A 6,000-nucleotide genomic window follows, 5' to 3' on the forward strand; every position below is an offset into this window, starting at 1 on the left:
GGAACATTTTTATACACTGGTTAATTAGTTAATAATTTAAACCCTTTCCTATATGGCAGATTAAAAGGTGTTATGCAATACTGTTAAATATTGGGATTTTAGTACATCTTGCAACTTTATAATATATAATATAACCTATACATTTTTACTCAGGGGTGATACTTATATATTACATTATTTGCATATTAGTTTATATGAGTAGAAGATAGCAATAGTCTATAATGTCTAAATAAGAAAAATGTTTATCTAAAGGTATGTGTGTTTTTATACAGGGTTATAACTCAGCTTCTTTCTATAATAGAAGGAAAACTTGTCCATTTGTTAAAATCGTATTTTTTTTCTCTTTCTCAAATGTTATTTTATGAGTATATAGGTGAGTTATAGTATCTATATATAGCATGCTAATCATAACTACTAAAAGCTTTGTACAGTAATGTTATATCTTTAATATGATTTTTTTTTCTTTTCAATAACAACTAAGATGTAGATAACAGTGGTGTTTTTTAGGGAATGTTTAGAATAGACTTTGTAATAGTTAGGTTAGCTAATATAGGTCTTAACTATAGGATGTTTTTAAGGTTTTTTAATTTAAGATTTTTTTGTTTCTGTGTTTCTTTGACCCTTTTAGTCCTTTATGATATGCAAGACCTATGTATGTCCTGGTCTGGGGTTAGAGTGGGTAGGCACTGGTATAGGACGGGATGTCAAGAATACTTCCAAATTATGTATGTTTTTCAACTTATTTTACCTTTCCTTTTTATTTTCCCTTCTAAACTTTTACGTTATAACAACTATTTGAATGTGGGAAGTTGACTCATGGAACATTAAAGGGCTCCAGAACTTAAAGAAGAGAAAGTTAATTTTACACTTATTGTTGCAGGCTAGGGCGATGTTTATTTTACTTCAAGAAATGCATTTAACTAATGATCAATGGGTTGATATCCAAAAAAGAAAGTGGATTAGAGAAGTAATAGCTTCAGAAGGTAAAACTAACAGTCCTGGGGTAGCTATAATTATTAAAAACAAATATAAGGGAAAGATTTTAGACTCTAAGGTGGCTAAAGATAGAAGATGGTGTTTTGTTGTTCTCTTAGCTACCCAGTTTGATAAACCAATCTTATTGTTAAATGTTTACGCACCCTGTAATGACCAGCATCTATTCATAACATCATTATATCCAATTTTGACACAATATGATAAGTACTATATAATTATTAGAGGAGACTGGAATTCCTATCAGAATCCGAAGTTGGATAGATCTTGTCCACAAAGAGCATTTAATAAACAAGTGGTATCAGTATTAAGTGATGTTAAGGAAGACTTTCAACTATATGATCCTATTCAGTATTTAAATACTGGTAATAGTATAAATAATTATACTTTTTATTCCCTGTGTCATAAAATGTGATCCAGAATACATTTCTTTTTGATTTCAAGAATAATGGTTAACCTGGGACCCTTAGTTGTTACACATGCACGATACATGTCAGATCATTCAAAAATTTCATTAAGTTTTGCTAAAGATCCAATGGAGGTCCAGCGGCAAAGAGGTTTTAACTGGTCTCTTAACCCAAATTTGTTGAATAAGGAGGAAATAGTGCAGGAAATTACAGGTCATCTTAAAGAATTATTAGATAGATTAAAGAAACAACAAAGTGTACCTGACATTGATTGGGCGACAGTTAAAGCACAAATAAGAGGGATATTTTTGCAAATAGTTTCATACTATAAAAAAATACAAAATAGAGATATTCAAAAACTAGAGGCTAAAATTAAGACACTTGATCAAGAATTGATGCAAAACTTTAATACTCAAACAGAGGTGGAACTACTTAAATGTCAAAAAGATCTCTTCCTAATACAAAATTGCAATTTGACATTTCAGGAACATAGAATGTTAGTGAGGTATGCCAATCATGTGCAAACACCATCAAGGGCATTAGCTAGGATAATTAATCGATCGAGAACACCAGTACAAATTTCGGAAATACATTTTAGAAACACAACTTATTTCAAAACTGAAGATATCATAAATGTTTTTGAGCAGATATATACTAATATATATGGTGAGCATAGTGACTTATCCCCCCATAGAACTAGCAAGGAATTTTTACAAGCTATTAAATTTCTGAAAATAGAAGACAGTATTCAAACTGATTAGATTAAACTGATATCTGAAGAAGAAGTGATATATACAATTCAATATATGAAATCGCACAAGTCACCAGGTCCGGATGGTATGACAGTGGAATTCTATAAGAAATTTGACAATATCTTTGGCAAAATACTCTCACGTGTCTTTAATTATATAATTAAGAATAAAATTAATGATCCCCATCTTAATGCTTCAAAAAACATTTTTATACTCAAACCTAACTCTGATTCTCAAAACCCAGATAATTATAGACCAATTTCATTAATAAATGTAGATATGAAAATTTTAACCTCTATTATAGCTAATAGATTAAAAAAAAGTAATGAATCATATTGTGTCTAGTGAACAGGCTGGCTTTATGGCAAATAGACAAACTAGTGATAATACACTTACACTACATACCTTAATAGCTTATGCTAAACAGAAGAACCTTAACATGTATGCACTTATGATTGATGCTCAGAAAGCTTTTGATAGGGTTGATATAAACTTTTTGTTTGAAATTTTACCATATTTTAATATATCTCCTGAGTTTGTTGAAGTGTCAAAAATTCTATATAGTAATCCTTATACCACACTCTATATAAACAGCAATTCTTCTAAAAGAATACCAATCAGAAATGGAACACGTCAGGGTTGTCCTCTGTCTCCATTATTATTTAATATATATGTTGAACCTTTATTCCTATACATTAAACAGAATATATACCACAATGCCCCACTAGTTTATGGAACAAAAATATCAATGGCAGCGTTTGCAGAGGATCTGAATATTTATTGTACAACTCCAATCTCAGACACTAAAAAGATACTAAAAGCAATAGAGAACTTTTCAGAAGTTTCCAACTATAAAATTAATCTAAAAAAACTAGCATTTTCCCATTGAGAACTCCCAAACCCTTTTCACTGTTGCCTCTGGTGGGACAAATAATGTGTAAAGATAACATTAAATACTTGGGTATTGGCTTAGCTACGGATGATAAGGATTTTTATGTTACTAATATTAAAACAGTTTGGGATCAAATAGTGTCTGATTTGGGGAGATGGAAGAATTTATGACTACCAGTATTATCAAAAGTATCAATTATCAAAATGAATGTACTACCATGATTATTATATATTTTCAGATCTGCTCAGGTAGTAATTTCAAAAACATTTTTTAAACGAATTCACACAAGAATTAGCTAAATTTATCTGGGAGCCAAAGAAAACAAGGATTTCATATGAAAAATGAATGACCCCAAAACACAGAGGTGGATTGGAGTTACCAAATTTTAAAACTTACTATCTTATAGTAAACTCAAACAGGCTTCTTAGAATTGCTAATTATAACATAACCAGTACTAAATGGATACCTACCTGGGTAGTTCTGAACTATAAATATATTTTACATTTAAATATTAATCCTAAAGCCATACCCTTTTTACCTAAAGAAACTTTGAAATTGTATGGGATAATGGATCACATTAAATTATATGTAACGTCTTTACAAACCTTATTTCAATCATTAGATCTTGCTCAATATATGATGGCTTATCAACCCTTTCATAGAAACCCTAACATGAGACTAAATAAAAAACTAATTGATCTTAAAGAATTCCCATTAATAATCAATCTAACTTTAATAGATATTTATACACTTCTCAAACTCTCGGCTAATCAGATAAGATAAGAATTAAATTTACCCAAAAATTATCTCATTATTGTAAGACAAATTAGGGAACTTTCTATAAGTTACTTTAAAATTTTAAACCCCGAGAAGAGAATATAATTAAGTGTTCGAATTTGTGGCAGGCTCTCCAACAAGATATTAAATTTATAACAGCAGCAAATAATCTAATAAAGGAGTTTAAATTCCAAGATAAAATTCTTGTGTCAAAATATTGGAAAGAGAAAATGCCAGAGATAGAAGACAGTCATATGATAAAAGTAATTGATTTGACTATAAAATCTATTTCTCTTCAAAAACTGATGTATACCCAGTTGATGATATGGAATAATGCGTATTATACATGCCTTAGCCTGCATACATTTAATTCCAAAAATTCTCCATTTTGTCCATACTGCAAGGATCAATCTGCTGATCTTCTTCATATGTTCTGGAGTTGCAAATGCATATACAGACTTTGGAACTCACTAAAGATACAACTTCAAAAGATGGGTTACCAAAGTACAACATTGTCATGGAAATTTATGATTTTGCATATTCCCCCAAAAGAACTTCCTAAATCTCAAAGTATTGTATTAATCAATATCTTTTTATTAATGAAGCTATACATAGCTACTAATTGGTTAGACCCATCCAAAACATCATGGAATAATTTTAGAGTACTAGCAATAAGGCATATACTAGCTCACAAATTACTTTTGAACCAGCATAATAAAAATATTAACAATCCAAAAGTATGAGAACAAGTATTTAATATTATATTAGTGTAACAGCTCATATTTGTATTTAACAAGAATTATTTTTACACCTTTAAAAAACTCTGTAACACTAACTGTTTATTACTTGAATTGATCTTAACCATTTCTATATTTTTGGTGTATAATTCATTGTGTTACTTGGAAGCATTTATGTAAATATTGCACATATTTTTGTGTTTTTGTTAATTACTTTAGTTGGTAGTTTCTTTTTAATTTTTTTGTTTTGTTTTAATTTTGTATGGCATATAAGAAAATAATAAAAATTATTATTGAAAAAAAAAGTGAGAGATACTAATTTTCAGGTGACTGTAAAAGTGCGTGCTCACAATTGTTGAGTATTTTGTGTTGCTGATGCTTCTTCAGTTCTGCAACCTGGATGCTTGCATTTTTTTGTGGTAGCCTTCACCTCATTTTTTCTATTGGGAAAGCAATTTCTTCTATATTTTTCTTTACAGATCACAAAGTGAATGTTATGCCTTTCTCTTATATTTACCAAATGTTTCATTTAGTTGCACACTATTGATACAGGTGGAAAAGTAAGAAATGGTGCTAATTAAGTCATGTTACAGGGTCTATTAATGTGTGTGGGCTATACCACCTTAATTGTTGAATCTAGGACTATCAGCATTCTTCACAGATGCCACTGCCTCTGAGCCTTCAGAAAAGCACTTAAATAGCCAAGGGCAGGGAATACTGTTACCATAATAAATATTTTTTTCCTTTTGGATAGAGACCATCAGCACAAAATGCTGAATGTTCTTGTTTCAAACACCATTCACAGTCTATCTTTATCACTTTTGTTGTGATTTAAATCATTTAAATTTTTCCTGGTAATAGCATTAACTACATGTGCTTGTGTGCTCTGTCTTAGCAGTCTTCTTCTTCTTCTTCTTTCGGCTTTTCACAGTTAGGGGTCGCCACAGCGGATCACCTGTCCGCTCATGACTGGCAGTGGAGTTTTACGGTGTTGAGTTGCCAGCCCGGTGCCTAACCTTCCACAGAAGGCACACACATGTACACACTCAAACTTAGGGCCAATTTAGAGTGTCCAATCTGCCTACAGCATGTCTTTGGGATGTGGGAGGAAACTGGAGAACCCATAGGAAACCCACATGGCCACAGGGAGGACATGCAGACTCCGCACGGAAGGTACCCCAGCCAAGGATCGAACCAGAGAACCTCTTGCTGTGAGGTGGCAACGCTAACCACTGCACCACTGTGGCTGCCTGTGCTCATGTCTTATAAATTAAAAACAAACAAACAAAAAAAGGCTATCTGTTGCTGAATCACATTGCCTCTAATGCATACGTTTTATGGATGTTATGATAATCTAAAACTACATTGAACACATTTAGGAAACTGTATTTTATTAAAAGTTATAAAACTAAACAAAGCTGATAAATCTGTTTTTATCTATC

This window comes from Protopterus annectens, chromosome 2.part0 (assembly GCF_019279795.1).
Source record: "Protopterus annectens isolate FY-2018-M chromosome 2.part0, PAN1.0, whole genome shotgun sequence".
Taxonomy (NCBI): domain Eukaryota; kingdom Metazoa; phylum Chordata; order Ceratodontiformes; family Protopteridae; genus Protopterus; species Protopterus annectens.